Source organism: Triticum aestivum, chromosome 6B (genome assembly GCF_018294505.1).
Source record: "Triticum aestivum cultivar Chinese Spring chromosome 6B, IWGSC CS RefSeq v2.1, whole genome shotgun sequence".
Lineage (NCBI taxonomy): Eukaryota > Viridiplantae > Streptophyta > Magnoliopsida > Poales > Poaceae > Triticum > Triticum aestivum.
The window spans coordinates 345,384,218-345,400,605 of NC_057810.1; positions in this window are offsets into that span (position 1 = coordinate 345,384,218).

The window sequence follows — 16,388 nt, forward strand, 5'->3', positions numbered from 1 at the left end:
CCTAAACTACGACTGCAAGTAACTCTTTTGAGGTGGCGCACACGAGTCCACATATTCACCATAACAATACACCACTCCCGTCTCCCTATGAGAAGGCCATCCATAGCACTCACGCTTATCTTACGCATTTTAGAGTATCCACTTTCACTTGTCTATGAACTGTACAGGCAACCCAGAAGTCCTTTACCACGGACATGGCTATTCGAATAGATCATTTATAACCCTGCAGGGGTGTACTTCTTAACACACTCTCGCCACTTACCACCATGTACACGTCATGTATCTCGGCAACCTTCAAGCGGAAGCCTGGCGAGGGGGTCGTCCACGACCTGACTAACCACACAAGTCTCTAGTCCAGGTTTATCGCCTATTAGGGTCCCATCCGCAAGGAGATCCGGCCGGGGTGTCGCTCACGGCCCCAAACGATATGTGTAGGGTTCCCAAGCCCACCTCGACGGATGGATCTACGCTTGGTACACCGTGCCATGGTGCCTAGTCTGTCCCAGGCCCACCTGTACCGGGTGCCACTTGGTAGACTACTAACACAACCTACAAACACCAAAAACTAGTTGCAACTCCTGGACAGAGATCAGGTTGGTTAATAAGTCGAGAGAGCTTGGATCGCTCGGAGCCAAATGTGTGGTAGTAAATGTTCATGGATCACAAACACAGAACTCAGTTCTTGAGGACGGCTGCAATGAGACAACCCACCATGTACTCCTACATGGCCTCTGACCGCTACCTTTACCGAATCGTGTTCACACACTTAGCTCTCAATAGTAGGACATGTTCACAACTTTCCAACTCATCCCCGATGAATCAGACCTGACACAACTCTAAGCAATAGCAGGCATGACAAACATGCATGAATGAGCAGGCACATCAGGGCTCAAACAACTCCTACTCATGCTAGTGGGTTTCATCTATTTATAGTGGCAATGACAGGTCGTGCAACGGAAAGGGGTTCAACTACTACAGCATGTAACAGTTGAAACGTTGTTGTCCTAATATAGTAAAGCAGAGTAGGAGCAAGAGAGTGGGATTGTATCGGAATGAACAAGGGGGTTTGCTTGCCTGGCACTTCTGAAGATAATATAGCTCTTCATCGGTGTCATCGAACTCATCGTTGGAACAACATCTCCCGAGAGGGAACAACCACCGACAAACAAGAGGGAACATCATCAATGAAATGCAACAATATGATGCATGATAATTACATGGCAATATGTTGTTGTTTGGGCTAACGCAAGTAGTAACCAGATTAAATGAAGTTGGTTTGAACCTTAGGTTCAAATTCAAACTCCATATGTGAAATTTCAAATGCCATTCATCAGATTTGTCCTAAATAGTAGCCAAAAGTTGTTCTAACATGCATGGAAATTATAAAAATGGATAGATTGCATTTTTCTGATAATTTTTCATATATAAATTATTTCATTTGGAGTTATGGTTGAATTTCTATGATTTTTAGAAGTTTGTACTATTTTCTGGAATTTTCCTGGATTATTTAGAATTAAACTAATTCCAGAAAATGCATTACTGCTTCAGCACTACGTCAACATGACGTAAGCGAGTCAACGGGGTGCGGTCCAGGTCAAACCTGACCAGACTCAGGGCTGGTTAGTGTCGCTGATAGCTGGGCCTAGTCAGCTGCCACGACAGCCAGTCAACCCTGACGCGTGGGTCCGCTAGTTTTGTTAACTAAACTAACTGAAAACGAATAGCGGCTAAATTAAGTAGCAGGGCCCACTGTGAGTGTCTAGGGAGTGGGGTTAATTAGTGTGTTTAGCTGCTAAAGACGTTGCCACGTCAGCCCGCCGGAGTTTAACCGCCGGTGACGTAAACTGACGACGGAGGCATGCCGAGACGGCTGCTCCGGCACCCATTCGACACGCGGAGGGGTTCTAAAGGGAGCTCGCGCTCGTGCACATCCAATGGAGCAAGCCAGAGGAGCTGGGGTTAGCTGTGGCATCAGCAGTAGCAAGGGAGGCGGCGGCCGGAGTTCGGGCTCGAGCGGTTGTGGGGGCTGTGGTTCTCGAGCGAGCAAACGGAGTGGCTAGGCAGCACCTATAGAGCAACTGGTCTGAGCGGAGGGCTCGAGAGCACGGAGCTCGCCGGCCATGGCGAACGACGGCGTCGGGTGCTCGCGGGGCGGCGGCTAGCATGCAAATTAAAACACGGGGAGTCATGGAAAGGTGCAGGAGCTCAGAGAGAATATGATGGGCAGGTCAGTGGGATCGGGGAAGGCCGGAAGGCGACGGAGCATCTCCGGCGATTTGGGGAGCCGAAGGTTTAAGAAGAGGTCGGGGAAGCCGTTGCGGGGCGCATCCGGTCGCTTGGATCAGCGGAGACGGCGTAGAGGTTGATGACGGGGCTTCTTGGCGGGTCGGCGAGGTGTATGGTGGCCGGTGGCCGCGGTGGGAGTGAGCGTCGGCGACGAGCGTGCTCGGGTGCACTGCGGGGGGAGAGCACAGGAGGGGAGAGGAGGAGTGGGGGATCCATACGGCTCCAAGGGGGTCGCGTGGCATCTCCAGGACGTCGAGGGGGAAGCAGCAAGCAGGACGTGGTCGGGGCGTGTGGTCGCACGCATCAGGCACGCACCTCTGTCCTCCTGGCGAGAGGAGAGGGACGACTGGCGTGGCCAGTCAGCTGGGCCGAACTGCTGGGCCGGCTGGTAAGTGGCCCAGGTAAGCTTCTCTCCCTTTTTCTATTTTGTTTTCTTTTCTATTTCTGTAATTTTGTTTCTCATTTAGTAAAATACTAAACCAATTTATTTTCTTCTGAAAATGAATGTAGGAACTAATTGGATTATTCCAGTGCCCCACAGTAAAAATCAGAATTATTGGACATATATAATATATATAACATATATATATCCAATGCAAATATTTACTGGATTAACTCAAATGGCCAAAAATAAATACTTTTGAGCTCCCAAAAATATCGATTGGGATTTTAACTCTGGCCAATATTATTAGAGAAAAACAGGAATATTTTCTTGGGCCAAATTGAAGCAATTTTTATCTTGATCATTTTCAAAATGATTTCTGAGGCTTTCACAAGTCCCCATTTCAAATTCATTAAAATTTAAACTTGACGCACGCATGACTAGCTAGCCCAGAGCAAACCAGAACTAGGGATGTGACACTTGGTTCCCCCTTTCTAACCTGACAATGACCTGGTGCTCTATGCTGATAGGTCCCGACCCCCAGGCAGGCTTTAGCCGTCGCTGGTATGCCAGGTCGCGATGCCGTGGTCAAGGCCGGGAGGTGAGCGGCCTGAGGTCCAGGAAGATCCCGTGAGGCACGATTGCTCAGGAGGTCCCCTTTAGCTCTCAAGCAGCCGCCGAAGGGCGAGAAAGGAAAGCAACATCGCCGTCACAGAGCCGCATTAAATGGGGGTTTGGGGTTGCATCGATTAGCTATTCCAGGAGCGAGACTTATCTCGAAAGCATGGAGCCGTTCCTTCGCGAGGTGCCGGACTTGCGTGTTGGCAGCTGGGATGTAGCTGGGTTAGGACCTCGCAAGCTTCCCTTCTCTTCCCCACACTTTCCTTCGTTCTCTACGTCCTCAGGTCCCAGCCCTCGAGCGAGCTCCGTGCCCTTCCTCTTCGGAGATGCACCTTTGGAGTTCTCCGGTAGCGCTTACAAGGGCCCAAGCTACGGCATGGTGGCCGCCGAGTCCAGCATGAATTTCGGCCAAAAGCTGCTGCCCTTCCTCTTCGGAGATGCACCTTTGGAGTTCTCCGGTAGCGCTTTTCTTATAAAGCTCTCCCTCGTGAACCTTGTAGGCTTTAGAGCATCGCACAATGCAACGTGCCTCATTTTGATCAGCGGGGAGTTCTTGCCTATTTAGGTAGGCTAAGAAGGGTTCTGTCCATGGGGTGATGACAGCCATGATCACGTGGGCCAAAGGTGTTATTTCGGTGGCGGAGCCTCCGATTATGTCAGTGTGTTCGGGATCTGGGGTTGTGGTCGGATACGGACTAGTATTGCCGGTCTCCCCTTGATACACCACGGATGGCTTGAACAGCCTTTCCAAGAAGATATTAGGTGGGACGGGGTCGCGCTTAGCGCTGATGCAAGCGAGGATATTTGTTGCTTGATTGTTTTCTCAGACCACATGATGCAATTCGAGCCCCTCGAACCGAGCTGACATCTTGAGGACGGCATTGCGGTACGCCGCCATTTACGGGTCCTTGGCGTCAAAGTCTCCATTTATTTGAGATATTGCAAGGTTCGAATCCCCACGCACTTCTAGGCATTGGTGCCCATGGAGACTGCCATCCGAAGACCGTGCAACAGAGCCTCGTACTCGGTTGCATTGTTGGAGTCTGTGTATAATATTTGGAGTACGTATTGGACTGTATCTCCAGTGGGGGATGTCAGGACAACACCCTCTCCTAGTTCGGCCAGCATCTTAGAGCCGTCAAAGTGCATGATCCAATTGGAGTACGTGCCGTACTATTTAGGGAGTTCGGCTTCTGTCCATTCGGCAACGAAGTCAGCCAGTACTTGCGCCTTAATGGCTCACCATGGTTTATGTATCATGTCGAATGGGAGGAGCTCGATGGCCCACTTAGCAATCCGGCCCATGGCATCGCAGTTATTTATTATATCATTGAGTGGTACTTCGGAGGCCACCATGATTGAACACTCTTGAAAGTAGTGTCGTAGTTTCCGGGATGCCATAATGTGGGTACCGGGACTTTCATGGTGTGAGGACAGTGGATACGTAGTATACCGTCTTTTGAAACGGGAACTTATTTTCCGTCCTCCTCTCGTTCGATGATGCGTACTGCGCTTAAACTTGGTGTGTTGCAGCTATATATAATAGCATGGGTTTGCCAATGTTTGGTGCGGCCAGGATTGGGTTGCTGGCCAAGAGGGCCTTTATTTCTTCTAGTCCACCATGGCCGCATCCGTCCACTCGAAGTGGTCGGTGCGTCAAAGAAGGCGATAGAGAGGTAGTGCCTTTTCTCCCAATCTGGAGATAAAGCGGCTTAAGGCAGCCACGCATCCAGTTAATTTCTCAATTTGCTTGAGGTCTGTTGGGGTAGCCAACTGTGACAAAGCTCGGATTTTGGCCAGATTTGCTTCAATTCCTCTATTGGAAATGATGAAACCCAGGAGCTTTCCGGTAGGAACGCCGAAAACGCATTTTTCCGGATTGAGCTTGATGTCATATGTTCGGAGATTGTCAAACGTAAGACTTAGGTCGTCTATTAAAGATTTGACGTGTCTGGTCTTGATGACCACATCGTCTATGTATGCGTCAACTGTTTTGCCAATTTGTTTTTCCAGGCATGTCTGAATCATGCGTTCATAGGTTGCACCGGCATTTTTGAGCCCGAAAGGCATGGTGTTGAAACAGAAAGGGCCGTACGGAGTGATGAATGCCGTTGCGGCTTGAGCGGACTCCGGAGTATGCGTCGAGGAAGCAAAATGAGTCGTGTTGTAACACCCCAAGAAAATTTAACCAAGTTTTTGGTATTAAAATTTTGCCAGGAGTTTTAAAATTTTTGCATTCTGGACTTTTCTGTGGATTTCAGAAAGAAAACTCTTCTTTTTACGTTAATGAGTTTTATTTTTCCCAGTGGAGCTTTCCAAATTTTTTTGACTTCTATGCCATCTCATTAAAACAATTTCTCAATCAGTAGATTTATATATTAAATTATTTCACCCTCAGCTTTAATCATTAAAATGACTTGTTTGAGTTTTGGAGCTCTTTTTCTACTTCAACCAGTTGATAAACTTAACTAAAAATTCAACCAAAATTTGGAGATATCATGTGAGGTCTCTAAATCATTTCTATGCAATTATATATCTATTTCATTGCATATTAGGAGTTTTGTGCCTGTTTTTCTTCTCTGGTCCAGTGGGCATTTTTGCACTAGAACCCAATTAAATATTTCCCTAGAGCCTCCACAAAAATTATGGGATATCAGTAGTAGCATGCCATCCAACTTTATGCAAAAACATAGTGATGTTCTTTGGAAAATTTGAGTGCATCAACCTCTTTTTCATTCTGGACCAGACTTGTGTTTTCTACTGCAACCCTGTTATTTCTTACTCTAATGATCTGGTGCTTTCTCATGCTTGTAGTGAACCCTGCAAAACCCCTAAGTCCAGGAGCATGCCCTCTTTGGAACATTGTTTGTCCATGTAATGATGCCATCTACTCCCTGTCCAGAAGTGTGGTTTTGCAAAACTTGTACTAACAAGTTTCTCCTTTTTGCAAACCAACTTCACCACCCTCTCTTGCACCCATAGAGACACTGATCTGGAGATTTTGGCCAATCCAAGAACTACCTAGGTGCCCTTGGCATTTTGTCAAACACTCTGAGTGCACAGCCAGATTTGGCATGAATCCAAGTTTTCATGGTGAACTTGAGCCCCTGACCAATCCACCATGTCCCTCGGTCCCCTTGCTAAGCCTAGACTAGTCGTGTTAATTGCCAGCCTCAACCGCAGCCTCTAGGATGCCCTAGCATTTCGTCGAGCATGTCCCGGGCGTGCTCTGGGCGCGCCCAGAGCGTGCGTTTGGCACCCGTGCGCCCGAGACGCCGCGTCGCACCCCCGCACCCAAATCCGGCCCGTGACCGGTCCCAGCCAACACTCCATGTTCCCTTGCACCGCCACACCTCCCCGACCAACCTGGCACCCCACAGCGCCACCGTCAGGACGGCCGTGGCAGCTAGCTAGCGGACGCTTGCAGCCCTGGCCGTGTCGGCGCCGCCCAAGCCACCAGCGCTTGCCACCTGCCTCCTGGAGCAATGCGTGCTCATCCACAGCTCCGTCCTCTAGCGCGTGTCGCCGCCACGTCGCCCTAGCTATAGAACGGCGGTCGCCGACAAGCTTATCCCCGGCCGCCGCAAATCGACCTCCACCGCCTATATAAAGAGGCCCCGAGCTCAAACTCGCAGGCAGGCAGCCTCACACCGTCCCACTCATGCCCCCTTAGCCATCAATCGATGGGAGAGGGTTGTCTCCTTCCTCTCCGGCAACTCCAGCCGCCGTCACTAACCAGGCCATTCCGGCGCCACCAGGACCTCCCCCTCTCCACTCTCTCCACCAGGAACCCCCTCATCCTCCCGTGAGCCCGTCCCCCTACTCAATCTTGATCGGGAGTCGCCGCGGGCGATATTTCACTTTTTCCAGCAACCACCGTCCGCCGCGGAGCTCGCCGCCGGCAACTCCGTCCACCCCAGAGGACCAAACCACCATCGGAGTAACCGCCTCGACCCCCTGAGCCCGCGGGTGACCTCCATTTGTTGAACGGTGCCGCCGTTCGCCGGCGAGCATCGCCGGAGTCCCGCCCCCTCTCTCGGGCGGAGGAAGAGGAGGGAGGTGGGCTAGTCAAACCTTACCAGTGGGCCAGGCGGGCCCACTGTCAGTGACTCAGGCTCAGTCCACATTGGATAAGTGGAAGCACATTTCAAGAATGCGCCTTCGACGTGTACGTATTTTCGAAACGTTTTTCTTTTCCGTTTTATTTTAAATAACAGATTTTATTTGACCAAACTTTGACCAGCTGTATCTCTTTAAATGCAGCTCCAAATGAATTAATTCTTTTTCCTACCACTTTCAAATATTGTCTAGTTTATTTTAAGATCTATTTGAAAAAATTTCAAGACAACTTTTTGTGCTATTTTGTTTTCGTGTGTTAATGTTTATATATTCTTTAAATAGGATTTTTGAAGATTTCAAGATGTTTTAGATGCACCCTTCTTTTCCATGACCTGAACGCAAGCATTCTGAACCCTGGTGTAAGTTTTTGTGTGTGTTGTTTGACTCGGTGACAACCCCACCCCGGCACGTGCGTGCGTCATTTCATGTGAGGATGTGATCCTATTCATGGGTACATATTAATGAGTTTATGCTAATGAAGTTGACATGATTTGTAAAGGGAATCACCATCATACGTTTTTCATACATACCGGAAGGGAAGCCGGGAAGGCCTCTGTCTTGGGTAGACACGGTCTTGTCCCTAGCCCTCCATCGAGACGTCGTGACCGGTATGGCATGAGGGGTATGTCGTGTGATGTGCCCAGCTGTTGTTTGAGATATATGCATTGTTATGCTAATCATGCAGGAAATATTACAACCTCCTGAGTCGACCGTAGATCGAGTCTTGTGCCAGTAACCCCCATACTTGCTTCGTACTACCACTCGTCTCTACAATAAGTAGGGTACGGTTCAGTAAGTTGTCAACCCCTTTCCTAGCACACACTGTACAGAGAGGCCGTGGTGGAAGATACTGGAGGCATCCGGTAGTCATGCCATCGGGTCCGGGAGCATGGGTGTTTCGGTTGTAGCCGAAGGGGGTGTCTTCCCCAGTCTTGCGCGCGGTATAAATTTTGTGATCCCATGTTACATCGACGTTGTAGCCTCCCCACTTAGAGTTTTGCTTGACAAGTGTCGTGGGTGATTCCAGACACAGGTGAGTTAAGCTGGTGTGTGCAAGTTAGGTGTGTTTTCAACATAAAGACCGTAGACGTAATTAGTCCCGATGGACTAATGGAATCCGTTACTCGTGGGTAAAGAGTACACCCTCTGCAGAGATTAAAACCTATTCGAATAGCCGTGTCCATGGTTAAGGACTACAGTCTGGGATGGGTCAAGTGTCGGTCTTAGTGTCGGCTTCGGAGGTGAAACTGTTAAACCAGAACTGGAATTACTACCTGTGACTTGTGATAATTATGATCATTATTATTGTTGACTAACCCGTGTTATTATTGTTATTACCGAGTATCTCTGGGATGGTTCTACCTCCGGGATATTCACTATGATTGTTTCTTGTAAAGTCCTGTATGTGGTGTCGCTCAGGAGCCCGACTGTGGTATTTCTTTTAAAGCCCTTTATGTGGTGTCGCTCAGACGCTCGATTGTGGTATTTCTTTTAAAGCCCTGTATGTGGTGTCGCTCAGACGCCCGACTGTGGCATTTCTTTTAAAGCCCTGTATGTGGTGTCGCTTAGACGCCCGACTGTGGCATTTCTTTTAAAGCCCTGTATGTGGTGTCGCTCAGACGCCCGACTGTGGCATTTCTTTTAAAAGCCCTTTATGTGGTGTCGCTCAGACGCCCGACTGTGGCACGTTTATTATTTATTTCATAATTTTAATATTGCTATGTTATTGCATATTCATATTTAACATGCTCGTACGCATCAGAGTTTTATTTATCATTGGTGACTGACGTCATGTTCTTATAATATTTTCGGCACATCGCTGTCATATTATGCCTGTGTTCATAATGTTTGCGAGTACATTCAAAGTACTCACTGGCTTGTCCCTGGCTATTGTCTTGGCCAGATTTTTCTTGCGCGGAGAGGAGCGACCAAGCAGACAGTCCCGGAACTTAAGCAACGGTGATAGCAGTCTCGCGAAGATAGGAGTTAACCTGGTCAGCTGTTCCTGTGGAAACATGGAGTCCCATAGGCATTGATGATCCACAAACCGCTTCCGCCATCAACTACTAGAAACCATTTGTTGTACTCACAGGCCAGAATGGTCCTGTACTACATATTTTGTATTTTGCTTGGAATTTCTGTATCAAGTTGGTGCCTCATCAGCTAACAGTTATCCTGGGGCTGGTGAGCACAAGGGCCATTTTCTGGGAATTAATACCCGGAGAATCGGTCCCCACACGTGTCCTGCGGTAGCATAGATGATTTGATCGATGCGGGGGAGAGGGAAGGGATCCTTGGGGCAAGCCTTATTGAGGTCCTTAAAATCGACACATAGGCGCCAGGATTTGTCCTTCTTTGGTACCATCACCAGGTTTGCTAGCCAGTCCGGGCGTTTTATTTCTCTAATGAATCCGGCTTCGAGTAACTTGGCAAGCTCATCTCCCATGGCTTGTCGTTTAGGTTCTGAAAATCGCCGAAGAGTCTGCTTGACCGGCTTGTATCCCTCCAGTATGTTTAGGCTATGCTCGGCCAGCCTGCATGGGATGCCTGGCATGTCTGAAGGGTGCCAGGTGAAGATGTCCCAATTCTTGCGCAAGAACGCCCGTAGTGCAGCGTCTATTGTGGGGTTCAGCTATGCCCCGATGGCTGCTGTTTTTGTAGAGTCCATTGGGTGGACTTGGAATTTGACTATTTCGTCCACTGTTTTGAAAGAGGTGGACTTGGATCGTTTGTCGAGTATCACGTTGTCCCTGTCCACTGTGGAGCGCAGTGCAGTTAGTTCTTCGGTTGTGAGGGCTTCAGATAATGCCTCAAGGGCTAGGGCGGCGGTTTTGTTTTCGGAGCGGAGTGCTACATCCGGATCAATGACTAGAGTGATGATTCCATTGGGCCCGGTCATCTTGATCTTCATGTACCCGTAATGGCGTCTAGCTTGGAAGCTCGTGAGTGCATCCCACCATAAAAGGGCATGGTATCCACTACTGAACGGGGCTGTCGGATGTTGGGTGCCGGCAGACCCTTAAGGTTCGAACTTTGGGGTGCGCGCGAAGATCTTCCCCCTACCAATCCACGTCCGATCGCTTCGCGAGAATCTAAGCTAAATGATGAACAACATGAGGGACACAAGATTTATACTGGCTCGGGCCACCGTTGTGGTGTAATACCCTACTCCAGGGTGTGGTGTGGTGGATTGCCTCAGGGGCTGATGATGAACAGTACAAGGATGAACAGCCTCGCGAGAGGTGTTCTTGAGCTGGTGCGATGAAGGGCTTGGATGAGTTCGATCGCCTCTCTCTCTGATGGGAACTCTCTGAGATGTCTTCTACTGTGGCGGCTAGCCCTACTTATAGAGGCCCTGGCCCTCTTCCCAAACATTGAGCGGGAAGGGCGCCAACAACGACCATTTTGAAGGGGAACATCTAGTACAAGTTATCCTAACTAAAGTTGGTCTTCGGCTGCCAAAGGTACTGGCGATGACGCCGTCTTGGGCTCCACGGTGACCTCCATCATGCCGCTCTGCTTGTCTTGGTCTCATTGCACTGGAATGGCAACCTTTGCCGAATGCCTCGGTACTCCACGCCTGTGCTTTCCCCCTTTGCACCAAAGAGGAAACAAGGACACTGTGCGGGCGGCGCCCGCCTGATCTTGATCATCACAGCTTGCGTCACGGGCACCTCGCGAGGTACCCCTGCCTTGATCTCTCTGCCTCCTCGCGAGCCTGCCTGGCGAGGCTGCTCCTGAGGAAGCCTCGTGTCGTCCGCCCCGCGAGGCTTGGCCCCTCGCGAGGGTCTTGAGCCTTGCGTTGGTGAAGATGGGCCGTACTGGGCCACTACTCGAGCCACGCCGCAGGCCGCAGGCAGGAAAGTCTAGGGACCCCCGTTCCCAGAACGCCGCAGGGGCCACTTGAAATGTGATTTCTTCGGACCTGTAATTCTCCGGCGTGCCGAATACCACATCTAGTGTGATTTTCCCGCACATCATGCCACCCGGCTAGGGATAATTCCTTTGAAGGTCGTGCTGCTTTGCTCAATGCGGCTCTTGTCTATTTCTATTTTGTTGAGGGGTTTCGTCGTAGATGAGGTTTAATACGCTGCCACCATCCATGAGCACTTTAGTAAGCCGGAAGCCATCCACAATTGGACTAAGGACCAAAGCGGCTGGTGCTCGGACTGTTCAGAATTGAGGTTCGTCACTGGCGTTGAAGGTTATGGCCGTGTCATTCCATGGATTTATTGCTACAACATGGCAGACTTCAGCGAGGCTATGGAGTGCTCTCTTGCACCTGTTATTTGAGTCGAAAGTGTCAATACTGTATTGTGGTTTCCTGCGGGATCATGCTCTATGGTATCGTTAATGAGGAGATCCTCGCCGCTCTTGGCCACCTGGCGAAGTATCCAACATGCTCTAAGGCTATGTGTTGGTATGGTATCCGGTGTGGTGTGAATTTTGCATGGCCCATTGAGCCATCCCCCCAATACGGTTTCACGCCCTGTAGTGGGCTTTGGTTTCTTTGTAATTGGATCGGGTGACTTGCGAGAGTGCACCCTTTTAGTTTGGACGAGGAGTTTAGTGAGAGCCAGAGGATCCTAGAATTTTGCTTGGGTTTTCCAAGCGCTTTCCATTGCACAATACTTCTGTACTATGGCTGCCAAATCAGCAAAGTGTGCTATGTCACGGCGACTTATGGCGTTGAGGATTCCATTGTCCGTGCATTTTTTGCAAAAGAATGAGATTGCGTCTTCCTCGCGACAGTCCTTGACCTTGCTCATTAAAAGGAGGAATCTGGCCCAAAAGTAATGTACTATCTCTTGGGATTCTTGTCTAATGTGGGAGAGATTGCTTGTATCTGGGTGGGTGGGTAAATTTAAGTCTGAACCCTGACCCGATCTAAGACCCAGGGGCAGAGGAGCTTCCGAACTTGGCTGTTCGGGTTTCGGGATGTTGCCCAATTTTTCTGGCCCGCTGTCCAACTCTATGTTCGGAGCCTGGGTTGTGTCCTCCCGTAGACGGGTATCCGGCTCGGAGAGCTCAGGAATCCGGACATAGTTCATCCACAAAATAGAGGAAGAATCGTTGCATTGCTCCTCCACCACCGCTATCTGATGGGTGACCGATGGAGAGTTAATCTCTCTTTGGTCGGGTTTAAGCCCGATCTGATCATAGTCCATAGCGACTCCCAAGGCGGCGATGCGATCTAAGAGTTCGTTCAAGGACGAGAGCTCTATTGGATCCATCTGCTCGGTGTATTTCGAGCTGACGTGTAGGCTGTTTTTAATGAACCGAGAAGTCATCGTCGGCACGGCGGCCGAACAGGCGGTCATGACGAATCCGCCTAGTCGGAGGGTTTGACCTGAAGCCAGGGCTTCCCCAGAGGTGATGTTGTCCTTGATAACAAGGTGAGCCATCAAGCCTTACCATGACGACACAGTGGAACTCTCAATGAAAGCACCAATGTTGGTGTCAAAACCGGCGGATCTCGGGTAGGGGGTCCCGAACTGTGCGTCTAAGGCTAATGGTAACAAGAGGCGGGGGACACAATGTTTACCCAGGTTCGGGACCTCTCTATGGAGGTAATACCCTACTTCCTGCTTGATTGATCTTGATGATATGAGTATTACAAGAGTTGATCTACCACGAGATCGTAGAGGCTAAACCCAAGAAGCTAGCCTATGATTATGATTGTTGTTGTCCTATGGACTAAACCCTTGGGTTTATATAGACACCGGAGGGGGCTAGGGTTACACAGAGTCGGTTACAGAGAAGGAAATCTACATATCCGAATTGCCAAGCTTTCCTTCCACGCAAAGGAGAGACCCATCCGGACACGGGACGAAGTCTTCAATCTTGTATCTTCGTAGTCCAATAGTCCGGCAGTCCGAGGACCCCCTTATCTAGCACTCCCTCAAGGGCCTTTGTGATTTGATGGCTCATTACTACTGGAAGGCGGGGCCTTGTGACTTGACTGCTCGTATAAATGTGCCAATGACTTGAGGAGGAGCAAAGAACCGTGTGGTATACTCAAGATTTACACTCGAATAGTACTACGATGGAGGAGCACGAAACACGGCAGCCTAGTGCCATATGGCGATAAAAATGATGTAATTTGCTAGTCATCTCATTGTTAGCATTATTCTATTCATGCCTTGCAGACAATGTGACATGTGCGGCGAAACACCTGAAGCAAAAGAAGAAACACACGAGCAAAAATGGAAGGAACATTATCACCCCAAAAAGAAGGAAGACGCACACACAAGTCTGGGCCGCTGCTCTCACTACATGAATGGTTACTGGCCGCGGAGTCATAACTGCTTCTTCATTGCCTCCACGACCTTCATCTCCTTGCAAGTCTCCTCTGCCATCTTGTTCATTCTGTCCATGATGCAGGATTTCTCGACACGAGCCTTCATCATCTGTTCCACGGCCGCATTATGTACCTTGACAGCAGCCGGGTGCTCGATGTGGAGCTTCGCCAACTCCTCCTTTTGTTCCATGACTCGGGCCTCCAGCATCTTCATCGAGGAACTACTATTCTCATGCATCTTATTCCAGTCGGTGTTCTCCTCCTTAGCAGGTCGAGCTCGTGGAAGAGCTTCGCCTGGTCCTCCTGAAGGTGCAGGATTTCGCCGGTCGCCTTCTTCTCCGAGGCAATGCTCTTCTTCAGCAGCATCACCAAGTTGGCGGTCAACTCCCCCTGCTCATTGAAATCAGCGGGCATGTCATCGAGGCTCTCCTTCAGCAGCTCCACCAAGTCATGCATGAACTCCTTCTGCTTATTGAGGTGCTTATTGAGCTGACGGGGCATGCCGTCGAGGGATAACAACTCCAGCGCATCCATCTCGGCATGTTCGCCTCCGCGTCTAGGGCGCTCCTGGGAGCCATCGCCTGCCCATGAGAGATCTTTCGACGTCTCTGCGTGGCGGTGAGCCTTCTTTTTTTTCGCAGCCTTGGTTGCCGCTCCCTTGTTACGAGTAGTTCTCGACCTAGAGCTCTGCACACCAGCCATGGCAAGTACGGACGAAGAAGAAGGACTTATGAGGAGGAAGGTAGAGTAATTTTCGGGCAGGTAGTTCCCATTTTTATAACCTAAGTACTAGCACTAGTACTAAAACCTGCATAGTGGGAACACGTTCAGGTTTGGTACGTACTAGTAGGTGTGAGCAGGCTTGCACTTAATTGTAGCACTAGTACTTCCGAATGTGATGGGAACAAGGTAAAGATTAATTGATGGTTTTGTTTTCGGGGCCCGAAACGGCTCCCGATGAGTTTAGTGGAACATAAATTTCAAGTACTCCCTCCATCTGAGTTTACAAGGCTTGCACGTGTATCTAGGTCATCAATGTAACTTATATAAAATAAATTGTTTGACATAAAAATATATCAATAAAAAATAGAATATTTGAAGTTTGTAATGATATATTTTTCATAATCTATGCCTCTTATTATGTTGGTCAAATTAACAACCTAGGTACACATCCAAGACTTGTAAACTGAGATAGAGGGAGTACTACACTGCTCAAGTGCGGTTGCACAAGTCAGTGATGTAACTGGTCATACATGTCAGACCAAGCCGATGCGTGTCCCTTCGGTAAGATGGGGGTCCGGCCGACCGTCTGTTGGTGCGACCAACCGTAAAGTATTACACGATGGAGACTTTTGGTTGTGGCTTCGGTTGATTGTCACTACCAAGCATTCTAAAACTAGTGATAAATAAATTACCATCTTTTTTCCAAATGACCAAGTATTTTCACAGGAATACAATACATATAGATGGAGTGATTGTCAAGGTTGTAAACTGACATGGCGTTGCAAGTTCACTGCATTGCTAGTGGGGAAGGAGGGTAGCTCACCTCACTTACGATGCATGCCTAGCGGCTCCGCCGCAACAACTCTCGGGATTTGGCTTCTCCTACCGCCCATTTGAATAGTTGCACCGGCTTCTCATGCCATTGCGTAGGCATGTGTGTTCTTTCCTCCGCATTCGACTCCGTCAATATGATCTCTGCCATTAGCCCTAGCTTGAAATCAATGCGGCGTTGCCAGATGCTGACATCCCTCATCATCTCTCCCCTGAGATCGACTTGCGCCTCCGCCTTGTGATGCGCCAGGCGCAACTCCTTGGAACTTCTCTCCAATCGATGTGATGCTTCCTCGATCCGATTTGCGCTTGCTGCCCACCACCTAAAATGCAGCCCTCGCATGTCCTCCGGCGCTGACGGGGGGATAGACTGCGGGTAGCTTCATCCCTACCTTAGCAGCTTTCAATACATCGGGGCTAGCCTAGCCCCTCATTCCGACTGGTCGCAAGGCCGGTTTCCATGGCCGACAGGCCGCTTCCTAGAAGGCGGCGCGCCTCAGAAGGCGGCAAGGGCATGGGCCGGCTCCTAGCAAGCGGCCCATCGCCACCTCAAAGTCTGCACCCACCTGCTATGACAAGACAGGGTGTGGCAACAGTGCCACCTGCCACCCCCGAATCCCGGAAGGAACGTGGCCATAGTGCAGACGTACCAGGCAGACATCCCCCGCTTGGTATGGCACTATGGACACGAGGTCCATGACGATGCGTACGTTAGGCAGGGCCATGCCCCCATGAAGGGCGGTTGGTATGTCCCGCAGGCAGCAGGCCCCACTAGCCCACGGGTACTAAAAGACGTCAAGGCCCGAGGAGGTGGCCTCAAGGGGAGGCCGACTCCTGGCAGGCGGTCGCCCCTCCCCTTGGAGTATGTGCACAATTAACCAGAGGTGATGGGGTGTGGGTACAGTGATCGCCCACCAGGCAACAGCACTGTAGCCATACGCCTCCCGACGAAGCCATCGTCATCAAGGGGAAGGCAACAGTGTAGCCTGGTCCCCCTGGCCCGCAGATGGTGGGCCCTACCTGTCGGCCGAGTTCGCAGCAGCCAGCGGGACCCACTAGGCAGCGAGCCCTAGCAACCGGCGGAGAAGCCGGAGCCCAGAGACACTGACGCCCGGGTCCCAGGAC